Here is a 13,048-nt window from a genome sequence, read left to right as displayed (position 1 = left end):
CTGACCAGCTGAGGAGTGAGCCTGAGGAGAAGGCGTGGTTGCTATAGGAATGGATGCTATAGGAAGCCAGTGCAGCATGTTGACCACGAATCAGGCCAGCTGCATATGGGGCTGAATTAGGAGGAGTGTGGCCACCCAGACAAGGGGAGTTAGCTCCTCCCTTGACTCAGCAGGGGTGTGGCCACATCTGAACTAATCTGTGCTGAGGTGGGGCTCCATGTTCTGCAGGAGTGGGGAGGACCTGGAGAAGGTGCAGAGGACATCTGGCAAGATGGGGTGAAGGGGCTGAATCCCATGACTTGTGTGCAGAGGCTGAGGGACCTGGGCTGCTTTGGCCTCCTGACGTAGAGGCCAAGGACAATGTTGTCATGGCCTGCAGCTGCTTGAAGGGTGCTTTCAGAGAGGATGAAGATTTCCTTTGTAGAGGAAACAGCATGAGAAAGGAAAAGCTTTGGAGTCTGAGCCTGGGCATGAGGAAAAAGGAAATGTCACTTGAAGGGTAGTGCTGTGGTGCAACTGGTCACTGGGGGTGGTGGTGTTTGTCTGTGGTCAGCCCATGGCTTTCTGTTTCAGAGAAAGATTCGGTACAGGTAGGGACCTGTGAGGATGAGAGCAGGGTGGGGAAGTAGACAGTGTGTCTACAGCCTGCAGGGAAAGAGGCACAGGAGTGGCACAGTGTAGGACATCCTGTGGTGGAGATGGCCAACAACGATTCCCATCCAAGAACTGATTTACACAGAGAGATAGAAAAGGACAGAAATGCAATTAAGCAGCTGATGAAAGAGTTAATTGGACTTCTGAAAGGGGCACAAGATTTTGACTCTCTCATTTAGGGAGTTAAAAGCTCAAAGCAGCAACCAGATAACTGGGAGTTATCTCAATGAACAAAAAGCAAGGGGAAAGGGAAACCTGGGCAGCAAGGAGAAGGGCAAATGTCCCGATACATCTGCTGAAAAGATGCTCTTAGACATGGTCATTTAATCAGCAGAGGTAGGAACGCCTGAAAGATGAGGGAGATTAAATATGCGGCGTAATGTAATTGATAGAGTAGCCATAATGCAAGTACAGAAGGCCAATATTTTTTCTCCTATCATTAATGCACTTCCTGCAAATTCCCATTCTGGCATGGTGTGAAAACACTGCCGTTATATGAAAAGTACTCAATTGTTTCAGCTCATGAAAATGTGCTATTTTTTCAAACTTTGCAAATTTGTTCACCTTTCTGGGGAGACCTTGTTTGTCTGACCATAAAACATCCAGGGCCACTTTTAGAGGCCTCCGTGTACCTGAGGTGTTTGCCTGGGGCTGGCAGCTATCAGACAGACACGTGTCAAAGAGCGGAGTCCCTCGCGAGCTACAGGTAGAGGCTGGACAGGGGGTTTCCAGGGTGTCTATACTGGCAGGAGGTGTCTACACCCCTGTAGTTGAAGACATTGGTGTCCTACATCCAATGTCAGTTCTGGAAAAAACCTTCCTTTTTCAAAAAAAAAAAAAAAAAAAAGAACAAGGACACAAATTCCCCCCAAAGAATAGTATGTTAAAAGAGAAGAAAACAACAAAGAATTTTAAAAGCTGAAAAGGATTTTTAATCATTTTCTTTGCTTTGCATCTTTGTCTTTAATTCTTTGTTTTACTGTTACTGACACTTACCAATCATGTCTATTATTTACAGGCAAGCAGCATTGAAAGAAAAGATCATTTTGTGTCTTGCACAGAGCCCTGTGCCCCTAAAACGGTCTCTGCCCAGGACTGTCAAGGACACCCCTCAGACTCTGCACAGAGACAGTCACACTGCAGTATCGACCTCACTTCACTCATTTAGGTGTTGTTTGAAGTGGTCACATGCAGCACAGGAAGATTCATGCCCCATAACCATCTGCTCTGTTGTTATCAGACAAAGGGCCTGAGGCCATATGATCAACTCAAGCCGGAAGGCACCTCGGGAGTTCTGCAGTCCAACCTGCCATAAAAACGGCTCAGACCAGGTTGTTCAAGGCTTGATCCAGTCAGACTTTGACAACCTTCAAGGACAGAGTCTACACAGCATTGCTGGGTGACCTGCTCCAACGCTTGGCTCAGCTCATGGTGAAACAGGCTTTCCTTATCTCCAGGCTGAACCTCCTCTCTTTCATCTTCCACCCATGCACTATAGTGAAGAGCTTGTCTCTCTGGTCTCCATAAAGTCCTTGTAGGTACTGGCAGGCTGCAATGAGGTCCATCTCTGCCTTCCTTTCTCTGGGCTGGACTAGCTCAGCTCCCTCAGCCTCTTCTCATGGGAACGGTGCTCCAGTCCCTGACCATCTTGGAGGTCCTTTGCTTCAAGGCAAGTGATTCAAGCACTGAGCCCAGCAGGACGATGGAAATGGCCAAACAGGAAAATTCATCCATAAACTTGGGGTGTGCTGCCAGTGCGGGAAATGGCCAGTGAGAAAGGCTGGGGGGTTACAAATGCCCTGGGGCACCTTCCCCAGCTGTCCATGCCACCAAAGACAACAGACCAGCCTCCTCTCTCCTGTGTCTGCAAGCCTCAGCTGCCTTCCACAAGCCCTGGCTCTGCACCACCAATCCCCTGGTGTGAGTCCTCACCCTGCATGGTCAGGCAGCTCAGCTAACTTCAGTGTGTTCCTCTCCCAATTACTTTCCAGCTCCGTCCCTATCTGGTGGTCCCCAGCACTTTCCGTCCCCTACCCATCTATCTCTTTCCTGTCCAGCCCAGAAAAGCAGCCCATTCTGGGCTGACCCCATGGCAGTGCCCATTGATGGGTACTGCAAAGCTCTGCACACTCAACCCCACAGCCCCAGCCCCTCTGAAGCTCACAGTAGCTCCTGCCAGAGAGGCAGAGAGGTGTCTCAGTCCCAGGGCTGAGGGCCAGCCATGGCATGAGGAGATGGAGGCCAGTGTCTGCTCCTGTCTCCAAGACAGCCTTATTGTCCACGGCCAGCAAACCCCTCTGTGCCAGCCCCACTCCCAGGAAAAGGCTCCTGGCCCAGGGCATCCTCAGGCTGCTCCAGCCACCCAAGCAATAGAGAAGCCTGCCCGAGCTGGTGCATTCAGAAATAGATTTTTCTTTGTCATTTATTCCCCCCTAGAAGCACAGAGTTGCTGCTTTCTCTTCTCCAGACATGTCCCTGCCCCCGGAGAGCCTTTCACCAGGGAAGTTTGTCCATGCTGGCCTGACTTGCCGCTCCTTCCTCCTCCCTGTGCCCTCCACAGGGCCCTGAGCTGTTGGTACTGCTCTGCAGAGCGAGCGGGCTGTGGTGCCTGAAAGCCATGGGGTGAGAGTCCCAGGCAGATCCCTGTTGATCATTCACCATCTCGGGGGGAACTGGGCACCCACAGGTGAAGGCTCAGCCCAGGCCCATTCTCTAACACATTGCCCTCTAACCCCATGCCCTCCTCCCCTCATCCCATGGGGAGAACCCAAGCAAAGCAGCACGGCCTTGTGGGGGCAATTTCTTCAGCCTGAGCTCAGCTTTGGAAGAAGAGCCCAACCTCCAGACACCACCATGAGGAAATCCCCTTTTATTACAGAGGTGCGACACGAGAAGCCAGCTGTACCATTGTGCCAGACACACGTGAACAGCCCTCTGGGTCAGACAGGCTGGGTTCATGGCTCTGGGGAAGTGGAGTGGATGCAGACATGGACAAACATGGTCATCACAGATAAAGTGGCCAAAGCACAGGAGGTTCCCAAGATGAGTTTGAAATCTCTTCTGAAGAGACGTGAGCAGGCTATTGCTGCTGAGAAAGAGCTGATTGAATCAGCTTCTTCAATGTGTCTTTAAGCTCCTGGTTCCTCATGCTGTAGATGAGGGGGTTCACAGCTGGAGGCACCACTGAGTACAGAACTGCCACGACCATATCCAGCAATGGGGAGGAGATGGAGGGCGGCTTCAGGTAGGCAACCACAGCAGCGCTGATGAACAAGGAGACCACGGCCACGTGAGGGAGGCACATGGAAAAGGCTTTGTGCTGTCACTGCTCAGAGGGGATCTTGACCACAGCCCTCAAGATCTGCATGTAGGACAGCACAATGAAAACAAAACATCCAACATCCACAAAGATAGTAAGTACAATAACCCACACTTCCCGGAGGTAAGCATCTGAGCAGGAGAGCTTGAGGATCTGGGGGATTTCACAGAAGAACTGTTCCAAGGCATTGCCTTGGCAGAGTGGTAGTGAAAATGTATTGGCAGTGTGCATCAGAACATAGAGGAAACCACCGCCCCAGGCAGCTGCTGCCATGTGGACACAAGCTCTGCTGCCCACAAGGGTCCCGTAGTGCAGGGGTTTGCAGATGGCAACGTAGCGGTCGTAGGCCATGACAGTGAGAAGAAAATACTCTGCTGAAATGAAAAACACAAACAGAAAGACCTGGGCAGCACGTCCCAGGTATGAGATGGCCCTGGTGTCCCATGGGGAATTGGCCATGGCTTTGGGGACAATGGTGGAAATGGAGACCAGGTCGAGGAGAGAGAGGTTGAGGAGGAAGAAGTACATGGGGGTGTGGAGGTGGTGGTCACAATCTACGGCGGTGATGATGAGACCGTTGCCCAGGAGGGCAGCCAGGTAGATGCCCAGGAAGAGCCAGAAGTGCAAGAGCTGCAGCTCCCGTGTGTCTGCAAATGCCAGGAGGAGGAATTCAGTGATGGAGCTGGCATTGGACATTTGCTGCTTCTGGGCATGGGCACCTGTCCAAGGAGGAAAAGGCAGTGAGAAGTTAAGGCAGAGTTCTCTGAGCAAAACCTATTCCAGTTCTCATGCAAACCCCCCAGACTTCCTTGCCCCTTTCAGGTAGACCTTTGTCACGTCCCTTTTATGAACTCTGCGTGGTTTTGGCAGAGGGTGCCATTGGGAGCAGGGAGCTCTGCTGTGGACTCTTGAAGTGTCGGTCCTGCCCTACAGCAAAAGGTAAACAGGAACACAGGGCCATCTCGGATTAAATCCGCCTTGGATACCAATGAGCTTTGCAGCATTGTTGCTCCCATTTCACCTGAGAGCAGAGGAGAGCTGTGGGGATTTTGTTTTGTGTATTTTGTTCTAGTTGCCTCACCACAACTGAGGAGTGTTTTTAAGGCAGAAAGCCTTGGCATTCCTCTTGCACTCCAAGTGAAACCGTGTGGGTGCTGACAGGCAAAGGGACTGTCCCTTAGTGCAGGGTATGGAGAGCTGCTCTCTCCATCAGCTCTGGTCTCAGCTGCCCTTTCCTTGCAGACCTTTTGGCTGCAGGATGATCACACCCCAATGATCCCTGAGAAGAAACGGAACACTGCTAAGAGAAGAGGAATCCAGTTTCCGAGTGCAGATTTCCAAAGCCCTCCCTGCCATCTCATCGTACCTGAGAAGGATCTCAGCTCCTCCCTCCCAGCCAGGGACACACAGGGCTCATTGCAGCTGCCCACATAGAGATGATGAGCAGCATTGCCATGGCCTTAGCACCGAATATTCGTCTCCATGGGGCTCCCTCCTCTCTGGGGCACAGAGATGCCATGGGAGAGCTGTGCCCTTGTCGGGAGGCAGCCTGCAGCCCAGCAGGACCCCCAGCAAAATAGTCAAAAATCCTGAGGATGGGGTGCCCTGAAGTGAGGGTCCGCTCATTGCCAGCCCCACACACTGCAGTGCCCAGAGCCCCCAGGTAAGGTGGGGACAAAAGCAGCAAGGACAGGAGGGGAAACACAGAGAAATGCCCCAATGCTCCTGCCAAGAGAGGAAGGACAGGGACAGACAAACAGGTCCTCAGGTGTTTCTCCTTATCGGGTGTCAGGCTGCCAAGAAGAAGACTCAGCCTGAAACCCCAAGACCCTGGGGGCAGAAGCTGTGCTGGATGGGAGAGGAGAGCAGGGGGGTGCTCCAGGAAAGTGTTTCTGCTGCAGGGGATGTCAGGGAGGTGCCCAAAAGCCCCTCCCATGGCATTGCTGGCAGCAGCTCCCTCTCCCTGCCTGCCCATGACTCTGCTGCCTGGAGCTGGCTCTGCTGGGAGCTGCTTCTCTGTCCCCATGTGTCCTCCCTGTCTGTGCTCACAGACCCCATCCCACCCCGCTGTGTTCTCTGCTCTGTCCTGCAGACACCTCCTGGCAGCATGGCACTGACCAGGGACATCTCTGTATGTGCAGGAGCTCAGGAGAAACTCAGAGAAGTCCTAGTTAGAATGGGGGTCTTCTCCAGAGTGCAGAAAAAATTTCCATCAACCACTGCCCACCCAGCCAACCAAGAAGAGAAAACTCAAAGCACTGACTCCTTCCATTTAATGTAATCCCCATTTTGACCTTTCTCTGGAAAAGTCCCCTTGGAAATGCCCTGGGGGTAACCTGGAGCTGTGAGCAGCCCTGGTCCATGCAGCACCCTCTCAACAGCAGGACCCTGCCTGCCCTGCCAGGAGTTGCTCCTTCCACACAGAGCTTCCCCCCGCAGCGCCATGGGGAGCTCCCCGGGCGTGCTGAGTGCGGACCCGGGCAGGCAGCAGGGTCCCTGCCCTGGCACACAGCCCCCTGGGGCACAGGGACCCTGCTCTGAAGGACAGCCCTGGGCAGCCCTGCCTGCACACCCGGCTTCACACCCCTGCAGCCATCCCTGGGAGAACCTTCTGACAGTGCAACGGGGAAGCCCTGCTCTGGACTACGTCCTCCTTCTTCACCCCAGAGAAGCCAAGACAGACATCCTCACAGGTCCTAGCAGTCATGGCATGTGCCAGCTCTGCAAGACTCATCTGCATTGCCCTGCTGCCAGAGACTTACTGTGTCAAATGCTGTGAAGATTTCTCTGTGAACAAGCTCAGCTCTGTCCTCCCACCCCACACTGCCTTTAAGCTCTCTCTGCCTCACTCGTCTCCCCTCGGTGCCTGCAGACACTGCCCTCAGCCCTGCTGCACTTTCTGGAGGAGCCGCTCCTGGGCAGAGCTGTCTCTCTGCAGTGCTGCCCGCTTGCCATGAGCTCCCTGCATCCCAGGAGCCCGGCCCGGCTGAGCAGCAGAGGAGCAGCCCAAGGCAGCACTTCCTCTGCCCCTCTGGGCTCCCTCCAGGTGTCCCTGGGGCTCCAGGGGAACCTGCTGTGAAAGAGGCTGCATGTTCCCTCCCTCAGCTGCAGAGAGACACTTCTTTCCTGCAGTGGCATTGCTCCTCTCGGAGACAGAGTTAGGTCTAAAAATCACCTTTTTTGTCTTCTCATTAGGCAGGACACCCAGACAAGGGATCTTCTTTACTCCTGCTGAGGGAAGGGATTCAGTTGAGTCAATCGAGGCATCTCAGCCTGCGTTTCTATTGTTAGCGCTGGAGGGGGACCCAGCTCCCTCCCATGCCTGTCACAAACCCACGGAAGGCGGCATTCCTCTTGCCTCAGTTGAGGCCTGAGTTAAAGAGGCACCTGCATGTGAGGTCCTTGTCTCAGCTCCTGTGGTAAATGATGAAGAGGTAGGGCAGGAGGTGGCTGTTTAGATGAAATATCTGGTTATGTTTGAGGTACCAGAGGTTGCCCAAGGCATGTGCAAGACAGCTGCACCTGCCCCTATTTACTATCTTCTGGCAGCCTACACTGCCTCCTGACCAAATAGTGTCCTGTGTCATAGGGAGAGCTGCGTTTCTCTGTCTTTTCCATCAGCTGGCTTGCCTAGATCTCCACTGACTATAACAACGGTTTTCATCCCCACATTGCCTAATCATATTCTGGACAGTTACTCTATTTAATGTGCAAATACAGGCCTGTAGTGTTACATGAGATGCCAAGGCTCTGGCACAGAACGAAATGCGGCTGGCAGGTACAGCCCAGGAAAGCCATCCCCATTCAGAGCAAGAGTGTGGCGGACACCCCGGAGAGCACTGCAGACAGGTTCGGTGCCTTTGTGCAAGCCACGGATTGTCACCACTGCACGGTGGCAAGATCTGTCCCTTCTCTACCCAGGAGACGTAGGGCAGTCCAGGAACACAAGGCACATCACACTGGGGTCTCCACTGGTGTGACTACATTCTCAGACTGCTGGTTATTTCCTCCACCAACCTTTAGTCACCCCCTTGAGGATACAGCCAAGGAACGGACCAACAGTTTTGACAGTGGGCCTGTCAGCAGCACCTTGTCATTCATGGAGATCACCTTCCCATCCACCCTCAGGGGCAGCAGAGACACCACTGAAGCAAACCCATTTCTTTCCAGGGCTGCATTTCCCAGCCCTGTTTCTCTCTGTCCCTGGGGACAGCAGGGTTGCCTCACTCTCTTGGCATCCAATTTCAGCTTTAGTCTTCCATCTGCTGTCCACTCTGGCATGTCTCTGCTCTGAAGCAAAGCCTTTGCACACACGGGGTTTTGGAGGCTTGCTACCAGGTTTCCCCTGAGGTGCTGCAGCCCAAATGTGCACCCTTGCCCCCAGCCAGGGGCAGAGCCAGGACGAGCTGGAGCCTGTGCTTCTTGGCGTCGATGGAGTAACTGCCAAGGCGTGGTAGAACAAGTCACACAGCTTGGGGTGCTGCAATGGATGGGTACAGGCTTTTCAGGACAGGTGGACTGGAAGGATCAGGAGTGGGGTTTCTCTCAAAGTGAAGAAGCTGCTGGGATGTTGTGAGAGACTGAAAGAGTTAATGTCATTGTGGCAACTTGAGGCGCTATTTGCATGGCGACGGCAGGTCGGCAAGCACGGGGTGGGGGAGAGCAAGAGCGGGACGTGAAGAGCGCGTCGGAGGATGCGCAGTTCCGGGTTCTGCCAGACCTGACCATGTATGGCCAGAGGTCACACAGAGTTTATCTGAGGAAGGGGCTTGCAACCGCCCGAGAGACCCCTCGCAACCACCCCCCTCCCCCAGCACCTGCGCAGAACTTTCTAGAACAAGAACCATGTAAGTCCTGAAGGGGCGTACCTGGAGGAGGGGATTAGCCTATAAAAGGCTTGCCCCCCCCCCAGGGAAGGGCGCGCACGCCCACCACTGGAGGATTGCCACGTCTGTCATCGTCATCGCGGGATCCAAGGGTGGTGATACTTTTTCTTTCTCTTTCCTCCTCTCTTCTCCTTGCCTTTTCTTGCTTCTCTCTTCCTCTGCTTTTCCAATATATATATGCAAGTTTGGGATCGGTTTGCCCAGAAAGTAGCTCCATTGCCAAACGCCTTTGTTCGTTCGTTAAACTCGTCAGGTCGTTAGGTTTGTCCGTTTGTGGAATTCGCCACTTAATAAAGTTGCTGGCCAGACTGTTCCTCTGGGTCATTGTCGTGACTCTGCCGACCACACGGCTCTGCCGAGCAGAGATCGGCTTTTGTCGGTACTCAAACAGTCGGGGAATCGAAAAGATTCTCCCCTCTTGCAACCCACCGAGTGGGACAAGACATTAATTTGGTGTCACAAGTGGGATTCCCTGACTTGATCAGTGAGAGGAACAGGGAGGGGATATCGATTGAGTCGAGAAGGGAGGACGTGAATCGGCTGAGTCCGAGTCCTCCGGCAGATAGATGATCATGGCTTCCTGGGTTCAGCCTGATCTGGACTGCTCCCCTTTGTTGTTAGAGTTGTTAAAAGCTGTTGTTTTGGGTGTTTTGGTAGCTGTGCTGACGGCAGCGCAGAAATATAAGTGCACGGTAAAATGGACTGAGCGAGATGTGAGCGAATCGTCACAAGATTTGGATAAAAGCTTGCAAGCGGAGCTGGAAGCCGAGCAGAAAAAACGGGTGCAATCGGAAATAGCAGTGACTAGGTTGCAGAATCAGTTGCGCGACGCTTTTGTCAGGGTGCGCGAGTTGTGGTCGGAGCTAGCGGAGGCGTGGACGGAGGATCTGGTGAGAGAGTGTGGGCACTGCGGTCTGTCTAAGGAACGCGAGCTGGCTGACGGGGGGGTAGCTGGCCACTACCCCTGGGAGGAAATGGAACGGGCAAAGTGCCAACATGATGAGAGAACTGCTCCCCAACTCCGCCCACTTATTAAAACGGAATTTCAATATGAAGGGGGTACCGATACTGTGCCGGAAATCATAACAAAAGAAATACCCTATATTACAACTGAATTGGCAAAATTACAAGATCGATATAGTAGGCTCCCTAGAGAAACGGAGACAGAATATGTGTGGAGGGTCTCCCTCACAGGGGGGGACAGAATTAAATTTTCTGAGGAGGAGGCGCAGGGATACTGGGGTCCAGGCGTGTTTCTAACCGTCCCCAACACTCAAGCCCCCTGGTCCCTCACTCAAAGGGTGGCATACTGGGCTGGAGGGCTAGACCCCATGGAACGGGGAGATCCGGTGAGCATCCCCACTCCGGGACTGGATCAAATTACTGAGAGCGTGCAGAAAGCTGCCTGCCTCCATCTCATGCATGACCAGCACTTAATACCCCATCAGCCCTCCCCGATGTTGCTAAAAGCCAACCCCAATCGAATGAAACCCCTGATAAAGGGCCTCCCTGACCCCCTAAAGCTATATGCCATACAAATCCAGGACCGCCTAAGGGCAGCGCTCCCAATTCAGGAGCGTTTAACAGAAATGCTAATGCCAGGGAGAAACCAAACGCAGTCCACTCCGGCGGAATTCCCCCTCACCTGGGGAGGGGTTGCGCAGGAGCTGATCAATTATAGCCGCAACGTGGGAATCTCCAGAGGGGAACAAAGGGGTAAAGCTACAGTTAGGAGAACCGAATTAGACAATCGGCCTTTAAACGGCTTACCCCCCGGAAGAAACCTAGGGTCAGGGATGACGAGGAGCCAACTCTGGAGGGAGGGCTTACATAAGGAAATACCTAGAGAACTTATGAATGGGTTATCTCTTTCTAACTTGCAGTTATTAGTACAAGGGTGGAAAGACCCGGATAAGACTTACAGGAGAGAAGAGAAGACCCCAGCTGAATCAAACTCTCCCTCTGCCCCCCCCACAGAACATCAGGGTACTGAAGCCAGGTCAGGAAACCTGTTCCGCCGTCCCTATTAAGTGAGCCAGGGGACGGCTTGTGGACTTATGTAAGACAGCTCACAATGAATCAACAGGGAGACTTGATGATTACCTTCCCTATAGGCCCCCACAAAACACCACTTACCTTTTCAGTGGACACCGGGGCACAAATGTCAGCTCTGCGTGCAGACGTGGCTGCCCGCAATGACATCGTAAGAGAAAAAAGGAAAATATGGGTTACCGATGCCTTTGGAAATTCCCTGCCCCAAAACACAGCCACGGTGAAGTGTTGGTTGCTCGAGGAGGACAGCCCCATTTAGGTAGTTATGGCTGTTGGCCCTTACCCAGTAAACATTCTGGGACTTGATGTATTAAAAGGGAGAGGGTGGGAGGACTCCAGCAGGAAGGAATGGAAATTTGGCTCCCCCACCACCTCCTCAGTGCGACTGTTACAGATGGCCCCAACACTTCCCCCATCTAAAATAGTAAACGTAAAACCTTACCCCCTACCATTGGGAGCCAGAGAAGGAATTAGCCCGGTGATAAAAGAGCTACAAGAGCACGGGGTGATTATCCAAACCCACTCCCCTTACAATTCCCCAGTATGGCCCGTGCACAAGCCAAATGGGAAATGGCGATTGACGATTGACTATCGGCGCCTTAATGCGGGCACTGGCCCACTAACAGCAGCTGTTCCCAATATAGCTGAACTAGTCTCCACTATCCAAGAACAGTCACATAATATTCTAGCCACTATTGACGTTAAAGGCATGTTTTTCATGGTACCTCTGCAGGAAAACGATAGGGGCAGATTTGCATTCACCTGGGATGGTATTCAATACACCTTTACCCGCCTCCCACAAGGCTACAAACATTCACCTACCCTAGCACACCATGCTCTAGCCCAGGCACTAGCAGAAGCCCCTCCTCCTGAGGAGGGAGTAAGAACCTACCAGTACATCGACGATGTACTGATAGGGGGGGCTGATACCACCACCGTGGAGAAAACCCAGAAAAATATAATTACCCACTTGGAAGGACTGGGCCTTCAAATCCCTGTGGAGAAGGTACAATTACCTGCCCCTGAGGTGAAATTTTTGGGCATATGGTGGAAAGGTGGTACAGTTTGCATACCTCCTGAAACCCTGACTACCTTAGAGCAGGTAAGAGTCCCCGAGAACAAAAAGGAACTGCAACATGCTTTGGGCTTACTGGTCTTCTGGCGAAAACACATTCCAGATTTCTCTATTATAGCTCGCCCTCTGTACGACCTAACGCACAAAAGAGCTGCCTGGGATTGGACTCCTGTTCACGAGGAGGCTCTAAAGCTGTTAGTTTTTGAGGCGGGAGTCTATCAGGCCCTGGGTCCGATACACCCGATGGACACGTTCCAGATTGAATGGGGTTTGGCAATCCACGGGGCATCAATACATATATGGCAAAAGGGACCAGAGGGCCCCACTCGCCCCCTTGAATTCTTCTCGCGCAGTTTCAAAGATGCAGAGAAGCGGTATGCAACCTGGGAGAAGGGGCTATTTGTAGTAACCTTGGCCCTGCAGGAAGTGGGAAAGATTATACGGAAACAATCTGTAATTTTGCGAGGGCCCTTTAAGGTTCTGAGGCCTGTCCTGGCGGGCACCCCACCTCCCATGGGAGTTGCGCAAAGGGAAACAGTCAGAAAATGGTATGCTCAATTAGAGCATTACAGCCACGCATATCAGGTGGAGGAAGGAACACCCAGAATACTTCAAATACAAGACAGATCATCTGTTCCCCTGGAAAAGGAGGTTCCCCCTACCTACATAAGGGAGGCTCCTCCCTATGAGCCCCAGCTGAAAAATGTATGGTTTACAGATGCCTCTTCAAAAAGGGAAGGTAGGGTTTGGAAGTATCGGGCAGCAGCTTTGTGTGTCGACTCCGGAGGGCAGATCATAACCGAGGGTGAAGGCAGCGCACAGGTAGGGGAACTGGTGGCAGTCTGGAGTGTAGTTACCAGAGAAAAAGACAATACCAACCCTGTGTACATCTATACGGACTCATATGCTGTATTTAAAGGATGCAGCGAGTGGCTCCCTTTTTGGGAGCAGAATCAATGGGAGGTAAACCGGGTGCCGGTATGGCAAAAGGAAAAATGGGAAGACATTCTGCAAGTAGCTAAGAGAACCCCTATATTAATAGGCTGTGTGGCTGCCCACCAG

The sequence above is a fragment of the Mycteria americana genome, unplaced genomic scaffold (assembly GCF_035582795.1).
Source record: "Mycteria americana isolate JAX WOST 10 ecotype Jacksonville Zoo and Gardens unplaced genomic scaffold, USCA_MyAme_1.0 Scaffold_39, whole genome shotgun sequence".
NCBI lineage: Eukaryota > Metazoa > Chordata > Aves > Ciconiiformes > Ciconiidae > Mycteria > Mycteria americana.
This window is presented reverse-complemented; position numbering follows the sequence as displayed.